The following is a 25,798-nucleotide window of genomic DNA, read 5'->3' on the forward strand; positions in this document are numbered from 1 at the left end:
TGGGCTTCTTTTTGTATCCTCGCGAGTCATGTTCCTCGATCCATGAAGCTTTCTCAGCCCCAAATTTAATACAAGGACCCCCAATGTAACGAGTGAACTCCGAGTCTTAATTTTTCTTGAAAAGAATTCGGGGAAGTGCACCAAACTTCTATTTTGGGCATCAAATTTTACTATGGACACCCATAAACTTCTCAGAAACCCAAAGCTTCCCAGCGGCCCAACTGCTATATAATTTTTATTTTATCAGTCTTTTATTTTCCCTTTCTCACGATTGCTTGGCTTCACTCTCCACAACCTTTAGTCCGCCCGATCCGAAACACAGTAGGACACAAACTTCTGTAAATTGGATTTCAAGATGGACTTGAGGTTGGAAGCCAACTTGGAGATGGAATTGCAACTGGGTTTTCAACACAACAGAGTTCCCCAACATAAAGCTTGCAATCAGCTTCATCCTCCTATTCTGTGAAGAGAAATTGGGTAAGAAAATTCCCACTTTATTTTTGCTTCTGGCTTCGTAATCCGAGAGCGCAGGTCTTGACATCCTCCCTATGATATTTTGCAGTGATTTCGATGAGAGAATTGGCCTAGGCTCACGGTGATTTGTACCGGGTAAGTATTCAATTATAGTTTTCCCTTTTTGCTTCTTCGCCTTTGTATTCACAAACCCATTACAAAGCTTTGTTGCCTTATTTAATTAAGCTTTTTGTCTCATGTATAGCTTAATTAAGCTCTCTTGTCTGCAATGCCACCGCCAAGTTTTTTTTAGACTTGATTATAAAAATCAATGCTAGACTTTTCTTCATTTGTTCTTATGGCAACACCTCATCAAGCTTGTAACTTGTGCAATTGTTAATTATGCCTTCTGTTTAGTTCTCAGCTTAATTAAACCTTCTCACATGGCCTGCAACATTGCCAGAACTTTTTTTTTTTTTTTATATATTGCTTTGTGCATTTGTGAGTTCTTGGAATTGCTTTGTTGACATTGCTCACCACCAAAGACTTTTGTTCTTTAGCTTTTTTTTTCATATCTACACCGCTTCGAATTCTTGCAGCAATATTGGCTTAAAACTTGCTGCAGCCTTTGAGTAGTTGAATTTGATTTTTACCCAAGGACAAATGGTCTTGACTCTTGACGCTGTAGCAATTCACCATAATCAAGTTTTGAACTTTGTCTTGCTATTCCACCTCACGGCTTCTACTTTGTTTCTTCTGTTTACAATTGTTTGCACCTCGACATATCGTACCCGAGAACGCAGGCTTGTCATTTTGCTTTTGTCATTCTCGTTGTACTTGTGCAATTTTATGGAACTCTCTTCTGCAAATGCCACCAGCATATCATTCTTGCTCCCTTTTTGTTTGCTTCTTATTTTTTGCTTCATACTTTGGTCAAATAGAATGCCCTTGCTTCATTGTGAACATGAAGACTTTGCCTTCCATTTGTATTACCAACTACTGCAATTTCAAGGCTTTCTTTAAATTGACAAAACCTCGTTATTATTTTTTATGTAGGTACAAATCAAGTACAGGAGCTGTGGTGTCACAAATTTTAGAGTTCCAGAAATTGATTCGACGGTGAGCCTTTTGTCGTTTTCTCTTAGTTTCTTTGCACCGAAAACAATTTCTTTGTGCTTTGTCAACTCCCATTGCTGCAACTTTAAGAAGGGTTTTAAATTTGACAAACCCTTTTGTGCAGGTACCAGGCAAGGACAGCAGCTGCAGTCAGGACTCCAGAGCTTCAATTTGAGGGTGAGTCTCTGTCTACTTAGACTTTGTTCATATTTTTTGTGTTATTTGAGTTGGTGCTTTAAAGGCAGGTCCCTTTTCAATTTGACATGGTGATAGGAGGGACTGTTCTGTTTATAGAACATCGGAGACGCTGCTCCGGTATATTCATCGGGACGCTGCCCGGCATGGTCATCGGAGGCGCTGCTCCGGCATGGTTTCATCGGGACGCTGCCCCGCATGTTGGCTTTGACATCATTGACACCCGAAGGTGCCGTTGTGAGGAGGGCTGCAACAGAAAAGAGAAGGTGGTGGAGAGCAATGGAATGAGGTCTGAACCTTTTGTCTTCCAAGCTGCTTGCTGCTTTCTCCTTCTTGTATTTTTTCCACCCTGCTATGCTCCGTTGTCCTCCCCCTTTTTCTTCTTTTCATGTAGTGTTTTTATACTGCACCCGAGATGAGTTTGGCTTGTATACAACACAGAGGGTTTTAGAGTTCAACTTGAAGTGAACTAGTTGGACATTTTATCTCCTTATTCTTTTGAAGTGAAGACTGCAGCTTCTTTTTCAATTGCTTGTCTAGACTTTGAAACAAGCTAGAAGTCAGCAGCTTAAGTGTTTCTTTTGTTTAAAGCTTCACTAGCTGTCAAACTCGTCCGCTATTTTTCTTGAGATAAAAGGCTTTTAATATTACATAAATTAAAGCACTCTTATTTTCTTTCAGTGGACGAAACTTAATGTAATTGGGTATGTATTTTTTTCATTTCAACAGACGTGCATATCCAACAGTGTGCATCCAGGAAGATTACGTCCAGGACTCCAAGAGACAATTAACCTTGCCTATATTCTAGCTACGTCAAGAGGCAAATAATTATTAATTTTTTCCTACAATAGTTATCAAGACTAATCAGAGTTTTGATTTAATTCAAGGCCAATAACTGTGACCTAAAATATAGTATTTCATTCCTATTTGGAAAGTGAATCTATAGCCTATATATATAGAGGCTAAAACAGAACAAAAAAAAAAAACAACTCTTCAATCAACTAATCTCTTAGATTATCCAAAGTCTCTCTGAAGCAAACCTACCTTCCACCTAGTTGAAACCAGCGAAGCAAGGATAACGCCCTCGTAACCTAGCGAAGCTAAAGTCACACTTTAGCAAACCCGTACTTTCTCCTACTTCCCAGTGATTGCTCTGCTTAGTCTATAACACTAAGTATTGACTCGGTGACGCAAGAGATCACACCACAAGTGTCACGCCCCTGATTTTTACACAAATAAAAATCGATATATAACCTCATACTTATACATGCGTGAACGTTCAGTCATCATCAATACAAAACACCTGGAATTATTTTCCCTTTAAAACAAGTACATACTGATGCCCTGAACCCTCTAAGTTAATATACACTCGCTCCATAGAGTTATATATTACACAAGCTTACGAATTAAATTGTCAACAACAAAATAAAACGTAAATGCTCCTCAGAGCTCACTACAAGCGGAAGCCTTAATAACGGTAAAGTCACAAAATTGGCTTTCTACCGTAAAGTTGCTAGCTCGCTACCTTAGTTTTCAGCCACGATTACCCTGACCTGCAGGATTAACCCCTACACAGTTGGAATGGTGCACCGGGTCGCCACACAACAAACCCGATAAGCTTTTGCAAGCCCGTATGAGTAACTCAAAACAACTCACGCAAAATCATGGGATAAACCCACACAAATCATGAGATAAACTCACACGAATCACGTTTAAATCAATAAACAAATCATGTTTCAATCAAGAAATAAAGCACGAGATAAAATCACACGAATCACATTTAAATCAATAAACAAATCACGTTTAGATCAAGAAACAAAGCACGACATAAACTCACACGAATCACGTTTAAATCAATAACCAAATCACGTTTAGATCAAGAAACAAAGCACGACATAAACTCACACGAATCACGTTTAAATCAATAAACAAATCACGTTTCAATCAACAAACAAAGCACGAGATAAACTCACACGAATCACGTTTAAATCAATAAACAAATCACGTTTCAATCAACAAACAAAGCACGAGATAAACTCACACAAATCACATTTAAATCAATAAACAAATCACGTTTCAATCAACAAACAAAGCACGGCGGACAGACTAGAGCTCTAACTGATCGTATTCACTAACCCGGCCAAAGGTGTGAATTCCAGATTTTCCCACCCACGATCACATTTCGTGATCCACGATCCTCAACTCGTAAGTCTTTGGATCCACGGTATAAATACCAAAACATTTAAAGGAGTCGCAGTGGACCCAAAATGTTACATGAATCTAAAATGAAAGATTCCCCGTAATTGACCCCTATCAATTACTCTAGGTATAAGACCCATATTTAAATAACCCACAGCGAACTAAAATGTTCCACAAATACACAAATCTCAACGCTTTTCAAAACAAATCGAAATCAACATTTCCACAATCATTTGTTTTCCAAAAGCCACAACCCAAAACAATAAAATTCATCATTTCATGCATATTGTCTTCATAAATCCACAAACCCACCAAAACATATATATTTCATGTAAATATATATATATATATATATACACGTAGTCATCCGCTCAGGAATGCCTACTAATACCAACTATAAGTTGCAATTACTAAATAACTCTAAAAAATAAAGGTATTCCGTTCATTAATGAACTTTGTGAGATTACTCACCTCGAAATTCCCACTGTGTCTTCACACCACTAGACTACTTACAGAATGTACTCTGTCAAGCAACTAAGAAAAGTACAGCCTTGATTCAGTCAATGAAACACAAGGAATAACGTTCGAAACCCTAAATCGAACCAAAATTCCCAAAGTGACGCCAATTGAGGCGAAACCACATCTGAGACCACCCAATGTCTCCAGAATACTTCTACGACCGATATGTCCAAACCACAAGTCGATCGAACACTCGGATCCTCACAAATCGAATAAATCGACCGGTATGAAACCGTAAAAATCATAACAATTTCATAAGAACTCGAAAAATTGTGTATTATATATCGAAACACTCGTATCGACGAGTAGAAGATATACAATACCAGAAACAGTCTCTTACATGGTCGGAACGCTGCCAGAAAGCCTCAGGCCAAAACTCAATATTTCACAAAACTTCCAACATCAAAGCTAATCATCTAAGCATGCTTGTGAATTTTCATAACTAGCTCGAAGTCAGAAAACAAGCATAAAGGGTCGAAAACTACCTCACAAGCCGTGGATTACTGTTCAATCCAAGTTGAATCAAGTTTCACGTGAATCGATCCAAACAACCACCACAGATCGATCAAGGAGCCTCCTCTGAAATCACCTAAGGAAACTTGAAGGCCCGCCGTTGTTGGAGATCGGAGAACCGATCGGGTCTGACTGCACCAAAGTTCGCCACCTTGCTGCACCATAGCGGCTGCGAATCGATGCTAGAGGACACCAAAGAGAGGAGCACACGGTGGAGACTATCCTATCTGGAGAGTTTCACCGGTAGAGGTCGCCGAAATCGGAAATGGCGGCAGGGTCGGGTTGTCAAGTTTGGGTCGGGTCACGCGCAAAGAAGAGAGAGAACGGAGAGTTTGATTTCCAGAAAGGGAAAATGAGAAAATGAAAAATAGTAAGTTTCTGAAAATGGAAACTCCTATTTATAGAACTTTCCCAAAACTTCCAATGCTCATAACTTTCACATACGAACTCTGATTCTCGCGTTCTACATGTCCACGAACTCGTATCGACGCGCTCTACAACTTTCATGAAGGAAGTTTTTAGAGAATCCCAACGTATAAAAAGTCAACCTTGAGCCCCCTTCTAAAGTCATACTTTCCGAATAGAAATTCGTCCGAAACACTTCCGCTCCATCCACAATCCACGAAACTGTCCAATAACCCTAAATTAGATTCCGGAAAATCCTCGAAAAATAAATACTAATTTCCGGGGCATCACATTCTACCCCCCTTAAAGAAATTTCGTCCCGAAATTTACACATACCACGCCAACAAGTACGGATAAATCATGCTCAATCCAATTCTCATTCCTCGGCAAGAATGCCCTTCATCTCAAAGTACAACTTCCCGCGATCCATAATGGATACAGGTACCCCACCTAGTATCACAACATTATCTGCATCACAGCTCAAAACTCGTCCTACCATCTCAGAACACAAAATCACGATAAGGTCTAGCCTTGATCACCCATACATAACTCCTCACATGGCATTATCACACAATTGAGCCATAATGAAGAAAGATGCATCACACACATACTACCCTCACCCAAAAGGAAGTCATATGCCAAAGTCTAACTAGAGACATCAAGCAAAGCTCAACACAACACAACACAAACAACGCAACGCAACACAAAACAACACCGCGAAACGAAGTACCCTATCACCTCACACAATACTAGCAAGGTAAGCAAAATTAGATAAAGTACCTTCCTCCCTAGCACCTTGCTGAACAACAGCAATCACCCTCGCATTTCCCTAAGGTAGATGCCTCTGCTGGTTCCCTTGTCCCTTGCCTTGTGCCTGGGTACAATCTCTAGAGTAATGCCCTATTTGGCCACATTTGTAACATGACAAATTCCTCGGCTTCGTGCAAAATCTGATTGCATGCCCTATCTCATTGCAATTAAAGCATCTCGAGGGTACCACCTGCCCGACAGGTGCAGCCTCAACAGGTGCAGCTGCTTCCCTAGCTGGCGCCTGTTGATGAGTCCTCCGCCTCTTCCAGGACCCACCCTGATTATCTGTTCCTTCACTGCTCTCAGCAATTGCCTTTCCCTTCCTTCGGGAGTCCCTCTCAGCCGACTCCTACTCCTGGAAAGTCAGGTTCTCCTGCTCAATGGTCATAGCCTTAGCAAAAATGAGCTCCACCGTCTTCAGTTCCAGAACAGTGACATCTCGCCGGATAGAAGCATTCAGTCCCCACTGAAACTTTATAGCTAAGCTCTCAGCATCCATCTGCCTCACAAAGCGATAAACCTTGAGAACTCAGCCTCATACTCCCTCACACTCTTAGTCGCTTGGACTAACGAGATGAATTCCCTTTCCAACTAATCCCTCACTGAAGGCGGAAAGTACTTCTTCTTGAATAGTTCCACAAAACCATCCCAGGTCATGGTGGACAGATCCATAACTCTCTGTGTGCTACTCCACCATACCTGTGCATTGCCTTAGAGCATAAATGCTGCAATCTTTCTCTTCTCAATGTCGTCACAGACGACCATCTCGAAGTAGGTCTTCATGTTCTCGATCCATTAATCTGCCAACATGTGATCCGTACCTCCCTGGAATGGGACTCCTCCCAGCCTCAAAATCTCCTTTGCCAACTTTGACAAACGAGTAGGATCAGCAACATTCACAACCTCCACAACAGGTGGAACAGGCAGCTCAATATTTGATGCCTCGACATCATTCCCGAATGTCTCCTCAATAGGAGGAGGAATCCTACCTCTACCTCGGGCTCTACCCCTGCCTCTGGGTCTACCTCGACCCCTCGCTCTGCCTCCTTGAGAATCCATCACCTAAAGAGCATAGCAAAATATGGTTAACACCTGTATAACTCTTAACACAAGCACAAGTCAATGCTATCATTAAATCAACCACAACACGACGTCAGAGGATACAGTTTCCACCCCCTACGTCAATCCCAAGTTAAATCTAAAGGTCCTCATTCCTCAAAAGACTATAACTCAAAGAACCTACACTTAAGTTCATAACTTCACTCACAGAGCAAACCAATGCTCTGACGATGCTACACTCAGACTCATAACCAACACTCCTATATACCCAATGATTATATCAATACTGAAGAGCATCAGATGGGGATCCGCTGCAGACGGGCCATCACTTGAGTATTACTGATTATCACCATATATGTACCTTACGCTCTTATACCAATCTGTCACGCCGCTGATTTTTACACAAATAAAAATCAATATATAATCTCATAATTATACATGCGTGAACGTTCAGTCATCAATATAAAACATCTAGAATCATTTTCCCTTTAAACCAAGTACATACTGAGGCCCTGAACCCTCAAAGGTAATATAAACTCACTCCATAGAGTTATATATTACACAAGCTTACTAATTAAATTGTCAACAACAAAATAAAACGTAAATGCTCCTCAGAGCTCACTACAAACGGAAGTCTTAATAACGGTAAAGTCACAAAATTGGCTTCCTACCATAAAGTTGCTAGCTCGCTATCTCAGTTTTCAGCCACGATTACCCTGACCTGCAGGATTAACCCTTACACTATTGGAATGGTGCACCGGGTTGCCACACAACAAACCTGGTAAGTTTTTGCAAGCCCGTATGAGTAACTCAAAACAACTCATGCAAAATCACGGGATAAACCCACACGAATCACGAGATAAACTCACACGAATCACGTTTAAATCAATAAACAAATCACGTTTCAATCAAGAAACAAAGCACGAGATAAACTCACACGAATCACGTTTAAATCAATAAACAAAGCACGGTGGACAGATTAGAGCTCTAACTGATCATATTCACTAACCCGACCAAAGGCGTGAATTCCCGATTTTCCCACCCGCGATCACATTTCGTGATCCACAATCCTCAACTCGTAAGTCTTTGGATCCACGGTATAAATACCAAAACATTTAAAGGAGTCACAGTGGACCCAAAATGTTACACGAATCTAAAATGAAAGATTCCCCGTAATTGACCCCTATCAATTACTCCCGGTATAAGACCCATATTTAAAAAACCCACCGCAAACTAAAATGTTCCACAAATACACAAATCTCAACGCTTTTCAAAACAAATCGAAATCAACATTTCCACAATCATTTGTTTTCAAAAAGCCACAACCCAAAACAATAAAAAGCATCATTTCATGCATATTGTCTTCATAAATCCACAAACCCACCAAAACATATATATTTCACGTAAATATATATATACGTAGTCATCCGCTCAGGAATGCCTACTAATATCAACTATAAGTTGCAATTACTAAATAACTCTAAAAAATAAAGGTATTCCGTTCATTAATGAACTTTGTGAGATTACTCACCTCGAAATTCCCACAGCGTCTTCACACCACTAGACTACTTACAGAATGTACTCTGTCAAGCATCTAAGAAAAGTACAGTCTTGATTCAGTCAATGAAACACAAGGAATAACGTTCGAAACCCTAAATCGAACCAAAATTCCCAAAGTGACGCCAATTGAGGCGAAACCACATCTGAGACCACCCAATGTCTCCAGAATACTTCTACAACTGATATATCCAAACCACAAGTCGATCGAACGCTCGGATCCTCACAGATCGAATAAATCGACCAGTATGAAACTGTAAAAATCATAACAATTTCATACGAACTCCAAAAATTGCGTTTTATATATTGAAACACTCGTATCGACGAGTAGAAGATATATAATACTAGAAATAGTCCCTTACATAGCCGGAACGCCGCCAGAAAGCCACCACAAGCGGTGCGCCACCGCCGCCGGCCAAAACTCAATATTTCACAAAACTTCCAACATCAATGCTAATCATCTAAGCATGCTTGTGAATTTTCATAACTAGCTCGAAATCAGAAAACAAGCATAAAAGGTCAAAAACTACCTCACAAGCCGTGGATTACTGTTCAATCCGAGTTGAACCAAGTTTTACGTGAATCGATCCAAACAACCACCACAGATTGATCAAGGAGCCACCTCTGAACTCACCTAAGGAAACTTGAAGCCTCGCCGTCGTCGGAGACTGCACCAAAGTTCGCTGCCTTGCTGCACCGTAGCCGCTGCGAATCGATGCTAGAGGACACCACAGAGAGGAGCGCACGGTGGAGATGATCCTATCTGGAGAGTTTCACCGATAGAGCTCGCCGAAATCGGAAATGGCGGCCGGGTCGGGTTGTCAGGTCCGGGTTGGGTCACGCGCAAAGAAAAGAGAGAACGGAGAGTTTGATATCTGGAAAGGGAAAATGAGAAAATGAAAAATAGTAAGTTTCCGAAAATGGAAACTCCTATTTATAGAACTTTCCCAAAACTTCAAATGCTCATAACTTTCACATACGAACTCCGATTCTCGTGTTCCACATGTCCACGAACTCGTATCGACGCGCTCTACAACTTTCGTGAAGGAAGTTTTCGAAGAATCCCAACGTATAAAAAGTCAACCTTGAGCCCCCATCTAAAGTCATACTTTCTGAATAGAAATTCGTCCGAAACACTTCCGCTCCATCCACGATCCACGAAACCATCCAATAACCCTAAATTAGATTTTGGAAAATTCTCGGAAAATAAATACGAATTTCCGGAGCATCACAATAAGTCCTTATTCGTAATGCAAGAAGTCCTTTTTCGAAAGGCAAAGAAAAGAACCTTGTGACGAGGTTGGGTGCTCTCCTCGTCCACAACGTTTGAGAAGAAGTCAGGTCAAGGGACGCCGCAACGACTACACTAAAAGGTGTTGGCATGCTCGCGCACTCAAAAGAGACAGTTTGCTACCCAGACTAGTTTTGGAGCCAAGCACTTGATATGGAAAAGGTTCCCATGCTTTCTTTAAAGGTGTGGATGGCTAGGTGCATATTGTATAAGTTGTAGCTCGAGCAAGTTGTCCTACTTTGTATAAGTTCCCTTTTTTTTGTTTTTCTTTTTTCACTAAGATGTAACTATAATTCTATATATATGTATAGAGAGTCCGGATTATGTGACACTATATTTTACACAATTTTTATACCTCTTGCGAGCAATTAGATTTAAAAACGTTTAATAGTTTGGATTTGTTGTTTGAATGATGTGAACACAACACCAAGTGATGTGGAAAATGACGTACATATTTTCAATCAAGAAGTTATAATAGATTAAACTTTCCTTTATTAAAAGAAAAAACAAAATCAAAATTTGGAGAATACTGTTCTTATAGAACTACTCATGATCAAAAGAAAAAGAAGAAAAAGAAGAATAGCAGAAGAATAAGGACGCCAAACACCAAATAGTACCAAGAAAATAGACTGTAACTTGAAGTATAAATAGTAGAAAGCTATGCAATGTGTAATAGTGCAGAAGACCATCTCACATAAAGTAGATAGACCATCTCGTATCGTTCAAGATGGATTACACAACTTGGTTTGCTGAAAAAGAAAACAGAAGCAAAACTTAGAAAGTGAATCATGTCAGATGCATATTACTTTGTTTTCAAAAGCAATGCTCCTCAGAAATTATAATTAATAAGATGGAGGACAAGAGCCAGTATGAATGCCAATTGTATGTGAGACTAGTAAAGATACACAGTACAATTTAAGCAAATTAACATTGCTTATGGAACAAGACATTGCTTAGAACTTGTGTTCTGTATATACACTTAATTTATATAATTAATCTAAGTTTAGACTATAATATAAGCTTATGATATAATTCATTTTAAGACAAGCTTATCTGTTATTCAAATTCAAATCAAGATACAGTTGAAAGAGCAGTTAAGGTTTGATAAGCAAGTGAGGAATTGTCGCAATTTCTTTATGGATGAAACTGATTTACAAGTCTGCTATACATCTGTCAGATTGGTCCCTTCTGATGCACGTGTGGTTCTTGTTTTAGTCCCATATACTAAGAGAACGTGAAATCAAGAGAAGGCTATCATGGACAATGGAAGTGCATCGAGTAAGTTTCTGTATTTCATGTTCTTGTGTTCTTGTTTTCTGCATATTTAGGATTGATACAGCATCTTCAATCCCACTATCAAAATATATGTTCCGTTGAAATGCAGTACTTATATTAACATGATTTGATCTAGTATAGGTTTCAGTTCATGTGTTTTGATTGAGTACACATTTCTTCTAACAATTGGTATCAGAGCCACCATACTTAGATCAATTACATGTAGAATGAACTAACTGTATTAAAATTATGAATTCTGGGAATTTAATTGCTTTAATCTGCATCAAGTGATTCATATAATTTTGGTATATTCATGATCATAGTAACTTGATCCGTAAATATACATTGATTTTATGAAATTTATGTGTTCTTATATATTATTCATCAAAATATATACATAAGGTTTACATATTTATGACTGAAATGTCAAGATTTAAAGATATACATACAAATTCATATCAGTTTCATATTAAAAGCATATATACATATGTTCATTCATCTGTTATTTTGATTTTGTGATAATTGATGTATGAACATGCCAATGCTATGACTAATATTAAGATAAATGCATCATGTGCTGCCAAAGTAGCCTAAGAATGCATTAAATGGAATTATCTGCATCATTCTGTCAATCTTTTGAACATATGTGCTGTCAAAGTCGCTTTATGTCAAAAGAAAAGATGTCAAAGTTATATTATTAAAATTGCCGGTTTTGAAACTTAATATTAAATTTGTACTGATTTCCAAAGAAATGCAGTTGTAGACATTTGGTTTTAAACCTGTTATATGTATATTAAGTGAATGAACATTCATATGTCAATAGAGATTAGTACACCACAAAGGTTGTCAAAGTCTTGAAATTGATAAAGCTTCATGTTGCTGCATATATACACTACATTATATATATTTGGGACATTTAGTTTATTCTGGCATTGAGTTACACTAGATTAATCTGTTTGATCATTTCACATGCAGCTATGCACTTTCCTATGAGCATAAATCAGATTAAACTTCTGAATGGCTCAAACTTTAAGAAATGGGAAGGAGACATATAACTAAATCTGGGGATATTGGATTATGATCATGTGTTGAAAGAAGATCCACCAGTAGCATTAATTGAGAATTCTAGCTGAGATGCAAGGGAGAAACATGACAAATGGTACAAGCATAAAAAGATGGCATTGATCATGATCAAGAAAAGCATGCATGAGAATGTGAAGGGCAATATACCTGATTCAGAATTGGCTAAGGAGTTCTTCAATTCTATTGCAGAGAAGTTCAAAATTTCTAACAAAGCTGAAGTGCAAAACCTTGTGAGGTCGCTTGCAAGAATGAAGTTCAATGGCAAGACTAGTGTTAGAGAATACAATATGAGAGGTTCAGATATTGCTGCAAGGCTCAGAAGACTGAATATGGAAATTGATGACTCACTTCTTATGTACATGATTCTGGACTCACTCCCAAATGAATACTCTCAACTCAAGACATTGTACAAGACTCAGGAGAAATGGAGTATCAATGAGTTGATTTCACTGTGTGTAGAAGTTGAAGATGAAATGAAGAAGTGAGAAGGAGCATAAGTGGTTGTGAATCTAATGTCCAAAATCAAGTACAAGAAGAAATTTGGCAACAGCAAGAACTTCAAACCAGATAACAATATAAGCACCTCTAAATCCATTGTGAAATTTGATCATGATAAAATGAAAAACAAACCTGCAGGTGGCATTAATTGTTTCTTTTGCAAGAAACTTGGTCACATTAAGAAAGATTGTAAAGGTTTCAAAGCTTGGCTGAAAAATCTGTTTTCAATTTTGAGTCAAATGGTTTTGTAAATGACAACTCTTGGTGGTTTGACACTAGTTCCCCTATTCATATTGCTAACTCATTATAGGGATTGTCAAAGATTTCACTCCCAAGAAGGAATGAGACAAGGGAGTGTACTGGAAGTGGCCAAAGAGTGGCTGTGAAGGCTGTAGGAATTGTCAAACTTAAGTTTAGGAATAATTATGTACTAGTATTAAACAATGTGTATTGTATTCCAAGTATCTGTAGGAATTTGATTTCTAGTTCCCAATTTGTAGCAAACAATGGTTTTAGCTTTTCAAGTAATAATAAAGTTATGAATTTCTATTATATTTCAAATTGCTTTGGAGATGTCAATCTTGTAAATGGTTAAAGGTGTGCAAATTGTGAAAATATTTTGGCTGAAACTGATGACAGCAAGAAAGTTTTTCTTTTAAGCAAATTAAATTCAAAAAGGAAGTTTTGTGATTAATCATCTTTTCTGTGGCATAAAAGACTTGGCCACATTTCAAAACAAAGATTGTAAAAACTTGTGAAACAAGGCATTTTACCTGCCTTAGAAGTTACAGATTTAGAAACTTGTGTTGATTGCTGCTTGAAGGGTAAGATGACAAATGCTAGGAAAACAGGTTCAAAAAGAAGTGAATAAATGCTTGATTTAATTCATACAAATATTTGTGGTCCTTTTCCAGCCAATACAATATGTGGTAATTGCTATTTCATCACTTTGATTGATGATTTTTCAAGGTATAGTTATAACTATTTAATTTCAGAAAAAGCACAAGCTTTGGAATTTTTCAAAATCTATAAGGCTAAGGTTAAACAATCTGGAAAATTGATTAAGGCTATCAGATCAGATAGGGGAGGTGAATACTTTGGCAGGTATATAGAACAAGGATAGCACAAAGGTTCTTTTGCATTTTATTTGCATAAATGTGGAATAGTGGCACAATACACTACTAAATATAATCCACAGCAAAATGGAGTGTCAGAAAGGAGGAATAGGACTTTGATTAGCATGGTGAGAAGCATGATAGTGAGGTCTGCATTGCCAAAATTTATGTGGGGAGAAGCTTTGAAAACTTCAAATTATATTTGCAATAGAACTCCAAGCAAGACTGTGTTGAAAACTCCTTTTGAATTATGGTGTGGTTACAAGCCTAGTTTAAACCATTTCCATGTGTGAGGCTGTAATGCAGAGGTGAGAGTTCATAATGTGGCAGATGGAAAGCTTGATTCTCAATATGTAAGTGGTTATTTCATTGGCTACTGTGAAAAATCAAAAGGTTTCAAATTTTATTGCCCAAACAGAAGCACAAGAATTGTGGAGTCACATAGAGCCATATTTTATAATGAACTGTTTGACAACAATGCAAGAAAAGATGCAGAAAAAGAAATGGTAGCAATGCTTCTAGCAACAAAGTCTTTGAACAATGGTTTGTGTACCAAGAATGCAGTGACTCTTCAATCCTCAACCAGGACTGCAACAACAATTCAGTTCCAGAAAATGAAGTACTTTTGAATCCCATTCAAGAATCTGACATTGCAGCACATCAAGTTGGAGATGAAGTGCAAGACATTGTTGAAGGTGTTAATGCAGCCATAGTTGCTCAAAATGAACAGAGCGTAAACAATGAAGTGCAAGTACAGCTAGGTGATCAACAAGATGAGATTAATGCAGCACCAAATGTAGAAGTTTCTTAACCTATAGCCCTGAGAAAATATACAAGGACCAGAAAATCAGCCATACCAGATGATTATAAAGTGTATTTAACTGTAAAAGAAACTGACATTGGAGACGAGGATGATCCAACTTCAGTTGCAGAAGCTATGCAGTCACTGAACAGTGGAAAGTGGAGGTTAGCAATAGAGGATGAACTTCAAAGTATGGCACAGAATGGTGTATGGATCTTGGTTGATAAGCTAAATGATCCTAAGCCTATTTGATGCAAATGGGTGTTCAAAACATAAAGGGATGCAGATGGGAAGATTGAGAGATACAAAGCTAGATTGGTGGCTAAAGGCTACAATCAAAAGGAAGGAATTGATTATAATGAGACTTTCTCTTCAGTCTCAACCAAAGATGCATTCAGAGTTGTCATGGCCCTAGTAGCACACTTTGATCTTGAGTTACACCAGATGGATGTCAAGACTGCATTTTTGAATGGTGATTTGCATGAAGAAATTTATATGTTGCAGCCAGATTATAACATCCCGACCTCTAAGTTATTTGAAAATAATCCTGATTTTTTTTAGTGCAAAAGAAATTGTTTTACCCCAAAACACCAATTCATTTAGAACTCAATTAAATTGAGAAACAACTATACCAGGACATAGATCTTGACGAGAGGACCAACCTTCTCACCTCATGTACAACCAACCGTCACCAGAATACCAAAACCTTTTGAGCTTCGATACTTCTTCCTTGCCTAGCAAACCAAGACTGAAGGTAGAACCGCGGCGATGAGAGAAATTGAATGAGATTGGTGCGTCACCACGTCGTGGCTAGACGGACGATTTTTTATAGAGACCAATCGCGGGTTGTCGAGTCACCGAAAGGGGTCAGAAGCCTTGAGCTTCTAGAACTCTTTATCAAAGGGAGTGTTCCTCCGGGTTCCAGAGATATCCAGTCTTTTCCGTCTTTTTTTTTTTTTTTTTCTATTCTCCGTCCTCCTCGGTCCTTCTTAATCCCATTTTATTTATTCATGATGTCGGCAAATAAATCAAGGGGACAAGGGCTCATAATTTGCCACATGTATTTCTTTAAGACCATGTTTGGATGGACAATCACATTTGCTAAGGGAATGATGGATAACAAGGAAAAAGAAAAAAAAAAAAAAAAGATTATTTCAGCCTCAAAATGACACTCAAAATCCATTAAGATAATGAAAAATATTAATTACATTTTCTCATGGTCTCATGATCTTTGTTTTGTAAGGAGGAAATTCTTTGTTATAATGACGTGTCACTAACAATTTACGATGACTCAGGTATTAAAAATCCACCCGCTTAAAAAAATTTCATCCTCGAAATTTAAAATAATAGGTTATAATTCAAACTCTATATTTAGTAGATAGCTCTTGATCTTTCAGTATGTTCTTTGGACTACTCATCCAAACAACACTAGAATTTCTTGCATAACTGACATTCTGCTTTCCAGTTACTAATATACTATTGAGAGAGAACAATCGGGGCAAATCTTGCCCGTCCAACAATTTGAGGGACTGTGTTTCCAATGATAACAGAAACTTATGATGCCATGTACATTGCATCACCCCTATATTATTTCAAGTGGTTTTTAGTCTAAAGCAAACTGGATCGTCTCTCTTTCCTCTCTATAAATTAGTTTGATAGGACAAGCATGTAAAGCTTGTTCCACTAATTCTAGTCCATGTGCGATCAGTACCGGCTTGCATTTGCATGTGAACATCATACTTTCTAATCCATCCTTGTTCAGTTGTTCCTTAGGATGTCAGACTACTTTATTGTATGACACTAACATTTTATGCCATATCTTATTGTCTGTAGCTCACGTGGTACAGAGCATCTGCCACAACAATATCGCCTAAGCATATCCGACTTATTCACACTAGTGGCAAAAGAAGCAAAATTAATAGTCATAATTCAAAGCGCAATTGGATATTAGAATTGGATTTTGTTCTTTTGAAGCTTAATAGTTGGATATGCATCTTACCACATAACTCTAGGTTGCAAAATATTCACCTATATATATATATATATATATATATATATATATATACACATACATATACATTCATTCACCAATAATAACTACTAATAATTAGGGAAAAAAATACAAACAGTACCCAAACTATGGGCCACTAATAACTTTCGTACCTCAACTTCAAAAACTATCATTTTGGTACCTGGACTTTTCACCCCGACCCAAGATTCATACCTGAGATCCACTTTGCCGTTAACGGTGTTAAATTTACAAGGGTAAATCTGTCATTTCACTGTTCATCTCTATTACCACGGTACTGTTCAATTTTAATTTAATTTAAAAAAATTTTCTTTTCTGAGGAGAGGAATATAATTTTTTTAAAATGAACAGTATCATGGTAAGAGCGATGAACAGTGAAATGACAGATTTACCCTTGTAAATTTAACACCGTTAACGGCAAAGTGGACGGCATGTATGAATGTTAGGTCGTGTTAGATAATCTAGGTACTATTGTGATAATTTTTAAAGTTGAGGTACGAAAGTTATTAGTGGCCCGTAATTCAGGTAATGTTTGTAAGTTTTTCCCTAATAATTATGGATCATCTTCGTCTTTCACCCAAAACCTTAAAACACATTCAGAAGCTATAAAACTGCTCAAGGAGCCAACTCAAATAATTAACATATTTAATCATACTTATTCTTGTAATACTGACCATATCGGGTCTTGCAATACTGACCATATCTGGTCTTGCAATATTGATTAAGCCATATATATGACCATACTGGTCTTCCTTGCAACTGTAGCAAACATTTACATATCAAGAAAATTTGTTTAACTAAACAAGATCATGTTAAATACGCTTGTCATTCACCATAACCCTTTTCAAATTTATCAATGATATTTTCTTCTTTTTCTTTAAAAAAAAGAGGATCAAAGGTTTCACTCATGCCCCTATGGTGACTCGAACCCATGACTTCGTACATAGATAGTGGGTATCAATGATATTTTCTTTCCATTTTCTCTATCACTGGTTAGGCCCAATACCTCTCGAATTATGGTCATCGAGAACACCACGTACTACCTCAGATTAAGGCCACCAAGGATACCCCGAACTAAGTGGAACCTCATATTAAGGCCACCCAGGACACCCCGAACTAAGCAGAACCTCAGATTAAGGCCACCGAGGACACCCCGAACTAAGCGGATTCCCGATTGGGTTTTAAGTCTTTCACTCTAGGGAGGCACAATCCCTACTTAATTATCCACTCGAATCCACAAACCCCAATCGGGTTTAGGGTCTTTCACCCAAGGGAACTCTATCCCTCCTTAATTTTATCCTGGGCCTAACCGGATTAAATTCATTGGACAATTAACTTGTTGGCTTTCATTCACATCACACACTGTCATGCGTGTCATCTATAATTTCCTTTCAATGAAGTCATCATGATTTGAAAATTTCAAACACATGTAGGCAATGTTCAGTAAATGAAAAGAAGTTAACTAATTCATAAAGCATAATCATGTATGCAAATGCAGAAGTCCAAACAAGGTAATTTCAATCAAGGTATAAATGTAAAAAAAAAACATACCAACTACTGTGAAAGTGGTATAGAAGCAAAGAGGAAGAATTTACCTGAATACACCTGCTTTCAGTAGATTGTTGCATCCCCTCAGACTTTCATGTACTGACTCATTAGATATAGTTTACATATACAAATTCTCAAAGTTCATACATTGATATGGCTACAATGCGCAAGAGGCAACATCGTAAACTTTCAAAAACTAACAAATAAAGACTATCCTATATACATCAGTGAGGTGAACAAGCACCTTCGAGGAACAGTCAATTCCGACTAATTGAAAAACTTTTCTACATGATCAACAGAGTTTTAGTAACTCCAATGCATCCTTGGCATTTCCTGTTGCATATTATTACTACCATGTAGTTCCACAAAAATTAAATTTCCCAAGACTCAAATGCCGCATCTTGAAATAGGGCAAGTAATACAGAATATCCAAGATTGATGCAGTTCATATCAGAATACTATAATACTCGATTATAAACAAGAACATTTACCTGCATCCAAGAAATTCTCACATTGTTCCCAAGCTTCCTTTGATATTTAATCGGGCCTTATCTCTAACATTGTATATGCAGTTACATAAATGAACACAAAGAAAAAGAACAATATATAATACCAGATTGATATCACCTTACATTTACCAACTCATAAAAAGTTATAGAACTTGAATTTCTTCACAAAATCCAATTAAGAAACCGATCAATGATAATAGTTGTGCATATAAGTAGATTTCAACAAACTGGAAAAATACTTGCCATTGTAAAACAGATATACAAATAAACTAAGAGTAGTTTACCTGAGCTTACCTGCAGTCTAGAATCATTGTGTACTTCACATCAGCCCAATATCAAAATACTTAAGACACATCCAGAGAGATGGAAGAAAATAAGCAACTAGCAGTATTGCTTTAGGCACCCATATATGATAGAAGCAAATAATCAAGCCTTCATCACAGCACCCAAAACCAACCAAATAATAGCACAGTGGAGCAATAACAGAACACTGATATAACATCTCAATTATATGACAAACATGCAGGGCCTGAAGTTAGTCCTATAAAATAACGTCTTACTGGGGGCGTTCCCTCCACCATGGATTTTTGTTTTGCACCCAACAGTAAGAATATCGAAGAACCAAATGTCTAAAAATAAAACTTCAGCAACTACAAAATCAGCAAAACAATATGATGAGAGCAGAAACTAAGTTGAGCTAGAACAGAGAGTTAAAAAAAACCTAAGCCAAAGAGTTCTCCTGAAGAGTTGAGTCTAAATTGAGTAAAAGTAAAACAACCTCTTAAATCTGGTATCAATGAATCAATTCAAATAGTTTATATCAAAACCAAAAACCTTGACGGACAATGATACAAAGCAAACAATCATGCATACTCTCAAAATTGTGAAAACCCATACCACGAGTCCATTTCAACCCAAAGCCTATCCCTTAGAAATCATTTCCCCGCTCTGATACCATTTGTAAATTGTAACATCCCTACCTCTAAGTTATTTAAAAATAATCCCGATTTTTTTGAGTGCAAAGGAAATTGTTTTGCCCCAAAACACCAATTCATTCATAACTATACCAGGACATAGATCTTGACGAGAGGACCAACCTTCTCACCTCATGTACAACCAATCGTCGCCGGAATACCAAAACCTTTCGAGCTTCGATACTTCTTCCTCGCCTAGCAAACCAAGACTGAAGGTAGAACCGCGGTGAGGAGAGAAATTGAATGAGATCGGTGCGTCACCACGTCGTGGCTGGACGGACGATTTTTGACAGAGACCCATCGCGGGTCGTCGAGTCACCGAAAGGGATCAGAAGCCTTGAGCTTATGGGGCTCTCTGTCAAAGGGAGTGTTCCTCCGGGTTCCAGAGAAATCCAGTCTTTTTTTTTTTTCTTTTTTTTTTTCTATTCTCCTTCCTCCTGGATCCTTCTTATTCCCATTTTATTTATTCATGATGTCGGCAAACAAATCAAGGGGACAAGGGCTCATAATTTGCCACATGTATTTCTTTAAGACCATGTTTGGAAGGACAATCACATTTGCTAAGGGAATGATGGATAACAAGGAAAAAGAAAAAAAAAACTTGGATTATTTCAGCCTCAAAATGACACTCAAATTCCATTAAGATAATGAGAAAATATTAATTACATTTTCCCATGGTCTCATGATCTTTGTTTTGAAAGGAGGAAATTCTTTGTTATAATGGCATGTCACCAACAATTTACGATGACTCGGGTATTACACAGATCGATTTGCAGAAAATGAAAGTAAGGTTTGCAAGCTCAAGAAATCAATATATGGTCTTAAGAAAGCTTCAAGGCAATGGTACCTCAAGTTTGATAAGGTAATCACTCAATTTGGATTTTTAGAAAATAAATTAGATGAATGTAATATCTTCAGACCAATGAGAGCAATTTTATTTTGCTCGTTCAATATGTTGATGATATTTTACTTGCAAGCAGTAACATTTATTTGTTGAAAGAAACAAAAGCTTTTCTGTTAAGTCAGTTTGACGTGAAAGACATCGGAGAAGCACATTATGTGCTAGGCATTGAGATAACTAGAATAGAAAGCAATATGCTCTAGGTTTATCTCAGAAAAATTATGTAGACAACATATTTCAAAGATTTGGGATGCAAGATGTTGGGTTAAAAATTGCACAAAGTGTAAAATGTCACCCAACGTAATTTCACTCGTATTCATTAACATAATAGAATTTTAATTATTTCGGGTTCGACCCATTCAAGACAGACTGTGTCTCTTAATTACAATTCCTTGTTACAAGGAATACACCTTTTGATTCCATTTATAAAGAAACCAGTGTGTGGTTGTTTGTTTTTGCGGCTGCACCCAAATTTTTGAATGGGTTGCCTACGTACTCGGAAAGGGATCAAGCCACTCGTAGTTCAAGACTTCCAATGAGTGAATGAGCCATTGGAAGGCTTGGATTTTTGGAATAGGAATAGTGTTTGGGATGCGGTTGCTTCTAGATTATTTGATTCCAGATTGCCTACATACCCTTGCGGGATCAAACCACATGTAGTTCCAGCATTTGAGATTTAAATGGGTAGATGACCCATTTATTTTTGGATTTTTGTTTGAGATATTTGTGAGGGTTTAGAGCTCTTGAATTTGCTTTTGGGTAATTTGGGAATGATTTGATTTTTCTGGTATTTGGGTGAATTTGACTGGTGGAGTCAGAGATTCGGATTGGTTGAAATTAACTGGTAGAGTCAAGGATTCTATTTGAATTTGCCGTTGCATCTAGTGGGTCGCTAGATTGCCTACATACCCTGTAAAGGGATCAAACTATTGTAGTTCAGAATTTTGTTGGTTTGGATTTTCGACAGATAGATGACATGTCGAAAGATTTTGGTTAAGCATTTGGTTGAATGTGGTTTTGAAAGAACCAGGGATTCGATTTTAGTTGTGGTTGCATCCAGATTTAAATCCAGATTGCCTACATACCCTCTGAAATTATCAAATCATTGTAGTTCATAAGTTTGTTGATTTTGGGTATTTGCCTTTTTCTTGGTTTTGTACCAAAATGATTTCCATTTTAGGTCTCGAAGCATTTTTTTATGAAACCAATATTCGGGTATTTTTGATTTGGACACCCGTAGAGTCAAGTAAACTCTAAGTCACACTTTTTAATTTTCATCTGAATCTCGAAGACACCCATCAAGCTTTTTCTTTCTTATTCGGACACCAGATTATTGGGACAACCATGAGAAACTTCTTGGAGGCCCAAAGTGATACGGAGGCCTAGCTGCCTTCCTTATTTTCCTTTTGGGTTTTTTTATACCAACAGTGTTTGGAAACTTAGGTGACTGACAATATGATATCTGAACTTATAAAGTTATCAATATAATACCCAGACTCAATTTTTCGTATCTCTGTCATACCTACGGTCATTTTCATCACTACGCTATTAATGTTGATCACGTGTGACGCACATGAGTTGCAAAATGAGGGCAAAATAGACTTTTCTACTCTATCAAAATTGAAAATAAATTGAATAAATTATAATATATTGAAAATAAAAACTGAAGATCCCAATCGGTGGAGGGAGGTCCTAGTCGAAAAGAAAAATCGGTGGAGAGAGGTTATGGGGCTTGAAATCTCATATTTGTCGGAATTTGGGAACTGGATAACGTCTGGACCAGGGTTTTCTGTTCAGAGAGAGAGAGAGAGAGAGAGAGAGAGAGAGAGAGGGGAAATCACAGAGTGAAGTGTTGCTTTCAAGAATTCCGGCAAGTCGAAGTTGAACTCCAGCGAGGAGGGGAAATGGGCTGTCTTGTTTAACCCCACGACTCCGGCTTCGAGTCTTTTAGAGAATGGTGAGGCGGCTAAAGACCATGATGGGCGGCTGCGGGATTGAAGTTGGATTTCGAATGGAGTTCGAATTTGGGGCTACAAGCCTGCACGAGACCTTCTTCTGATGTTTTGTTGCGGCGGGCTGGCAAAGGTGATGCTGGGGTCGAAGTTCTTGTTCACTGATGTTTTTGTACACGTGATCCCGCGATCGAAGGTTCTTGTTCACTGACCTTGGTTTGGATCAGATTGTCCGGATCTAAATTTAGGAAGGTGGGTGAGCGTGATTCAAGAGGCCTCCTGTTGGTCTTGAGATTCAAGACAACTTGGGACATGTTTGGTATGTAGCTCAACTTGAATTGTGGAACTGTTATAATCCTTCACAATTTCAGGCTTTGTGTTGATAGTTAGTTATATGCTGATTCTCTTATACAATTGGAGACAGAAGCATAGATGGTTCTCACTCACCTATTGGATATATTTATTGATAGGGTGGATATCGGTACTAAAGAGCCACTGATATTGGATGTTCTAATAAATGCATTGACTCAGATAAGTTCTGAGTATGCTGGGTTTAAGAAGATGGACATGAATGGGCTCAAGAACATGAACAATTGTTGGGATATCTTAGTTTTTTTTCTTTTCCTTTTGCTTTTTTGCTGGGTTTAAGAAGATGAACATGAAGAATTGTTAGGTTCAATTACTTATCTTGATTGTTGTCACTGAGGTGGGACTGGTGGTGGATTTGGATGAGAAAGGAAATTGCAAGAGGTTGAATTTGATGTGAGATGAAATCAAAACAATGATAGGTAACTGGTTTTGGATTTGATCTGTTTCAAGAAGAGGATGATGAATAAGAGAGAGAGAGAGAGAGAGAGAGAGAGAGAGAGAGAGAGAGAGAGAATTTAACAAATTGAATATTTAAAAAAAAAAAAAATGACGGCGCCTTGACGGAAAATGACCGTAGGTACGATAGAGATATGAAAAATTGAGTCTGGGTATTACATTGATAACTTTATAAGTTCGGGTATCATATTGTCAGTTACCCAAGTCTCCAGACACTGTTAGTGCAAAAAATCCTTTCCTTTTTTTCTTTTCATCGCCTCGATTCAGAACCTAGGCGAAGACATGGGATTTATGCCCAATCGATCTGAAGATGCAACTTGGAGATGGAAACACCTATGTCTTCTGCGAGACAAAACTTCTCCAGCTTTGAAGCTTGCGCTTGGCTTTATTGCTCCTCACTATGAAGACTTGGGTAAGGACCCTCTTCACTTTTTCCTTGCTTTTGTGGTCATAATTCAAAGACCCTGATTTCGACAATATTTCCGTTGTGCTTCAGAGTGATTTCGAAGGAGTACCCACTACTTAGGAGCTTGGAGCTTGTTTCTTCACCTTGGGGGTTCAATTTGGCTGTCGCTTTTTATCGAACAGGTGCTTTGTGTTATCATTCTTCAGTAGCAAAGTTAATTATCCTTCTTTGTAGCTTCATGCGTGTTAGCTTTATTGCAGGCTTTAATTTGAAGAAGAACATGCCTTTTGCTTTGAAACTTGATTCAAAACTCTTAGCTCCGGTTTTGACTGTAGGTATATTAGATAGAAAACCACTTGGCCTCCTATTGTGGCCTGTTAATCATTGCCTTGGAACTCCAGTATTGTTTTCAATTTGGTGCTTATGAACTGATCTTTGAATGCTTGTTCTTTTATTTGCAAATAAAAAAAATTTTCTTTAATTAGGTTTGCTTCTTCTGTCATTACTTCATGGTGGTGCCATCATGTTCCAACACACTTTGCATAACAAAAAGACATGTTTAAATAAGCCTTCTTCCTTGTTTTGGAAGACCACCGCCAAACTTCATTCTTATCTTCTTATTATGCTTTTTTAATATTTTGGTTTTGTCTTGATCTGTTGAAGAAGACAAAAATGTAACTCTTTGGTCATCAATTTCCCCTTTCTTCTTTGACTTTTACTTTGAGAGGAAACCCACCGAGTTCGTTTTGATTTCAAATGCAGCACAACCAAAGTTTCAAGGACTCTCCCTGCTCGGATGTTTTTGTTAGGATGGTTTGACAGGGACGCTTTGTGCTTTTTTTTTTTTTTTTTTCCGCTGTCAGTGAGGATGAAAGAGATGAGTTCAACTCTGTTTTTGACATTCCTGCATGCAAATTTATTGCAGGTTTCTGTCAAAGCTTTGTGGCACTGCTGGAACTTTAGAGCAAAGCCCCTGCTGTTAGGATTTTACGAACCAATGACCGTCACCCAAAATTTGAGGGCAAAAATGGTGCCTGGAGGTATCGCCGGAGCTCGATGAAGATACAGCACCCTAAGGTATGCTGTGTCGGAGCTTAAGGATGATACAGCACCCTAAGGCACGCCGTGTCGGAGCTTAAGGATGATACGACACCCTAAGGCACTCCGTGTAGGAGCTTAAGGATGATCCGGCACCCTAAGGCACACCGTGTCGGAGCTTGAGGATGATACGGCACCCTAAGGCACTCTGTGTCAGAGCTTGAGGATGATACGGCACCCTATGGCACGCCGTGCTAGAGCTCGACAACAATATCAGCACCCTAAGGCACGCCATGTCAGAGCATATATGACATTGATACCCTACGATATCGCTGGAGGCCGGCATCACTTGAGAACAGCAAAGGAAAAGGTGCATATCGGTGAAAGTCTCACCCTCTTCTTTCTTGCTTTCTTCCTCTCCTCGGTTGCTGTCCTCTGCTTCTTCACAATCCTCCTCACACTGCTATGCTCCTTACGTCCGTCCTCCTTTGTTTTATTTTCATGTAGCACTTATATAGTGAACTGGTGATGAGGTTGACTTCTAATCAACCTGGAGGGTTTTGGAGTTCCACTCAAATTGAAATAGTTTGGGAACTTGAATTCCAAGAACCCGTGAAGGCTACAACTCTTATCTTTGCAATTGCATTGTTATCTAGACTCTTAATAAAGCTAGGAGTCAACACGTTTTTTGTGAAACCCAATATAGGTAAGCTTGATGACTCTAAG

The 25,798-nt window shown here is 38.1% G+C and overlaps 3 long non-coding RNA genes across 4 annotated transcripts; 2 read left to right on the top strand and 1 right to left on the bottom strand.

Annotated features, from left to right (window-relative positions):
• Nucleotides 1-280: 280 nt before the first annotated feature.
• LOC112166761 lies at nt 281-2,473 on the top strand. 2 transcript variants are annotated; one of them, XR_005800647.1, is made up of 5 exons: nt 281-477; nt 563-609; nt 1,510-1,572; nt 1,694-1,746; nt 1,843-2,471. It is a non-coding gene; the product is annotated as an uncharacterized LOC112166761 (long non-coding RNA). The 2 variants fall into 2 exon arrangements; XR_002923399.2 differs by having other exon boundaries at nt 1,694-2,473.
• A 15,124-nt stretch (nt 2,474-17,597) lies between these two features.
• Nucleotides 17,598-20,391, bottom strand: LOC121049540. Its single transcript, XR_005800676.1, has 2 exons — nt 19,271-20,391; nt 17,598-18,958 (listed from the first exon to the last, which is right to left on the bottom strand). It is a non-coding gene; the product is annotated as an uncharacterized LOC121049540 (long non-coding RNA).
• A 3,525-nt stretch (nt 20,392-23,916) lies between these two features.
• On the top strand, nt 23,917-25,530 carry LOC121049000. Its single transcript, XR_005799104.1, has 3 exons — nt 23,917-24,040; nt 24,125-24,216; nt 24,960-25,530. It is a non-coding gene; the product is annotated as an uncharacterized LOC121049000 (long non-coding RNA).
• Nucleotides 25,531-25,798: the final 268 nt, after the last annotated feature.

Source organism: Rosa chinensis, chromosome 5, assembly GCF_002994745.2.
Source record: "Rosa chinensis cultivar Old Blush chromosome 5, RchiOBHm-V2, whole genome shotgun sequence".
Classification (NCBI taxonomy): Eukaryota; Viridiplantae; Streptophyta; class Magnoliopsida; order Rosales; family Rosaceae; genus Rosa; species Rosa chinensis.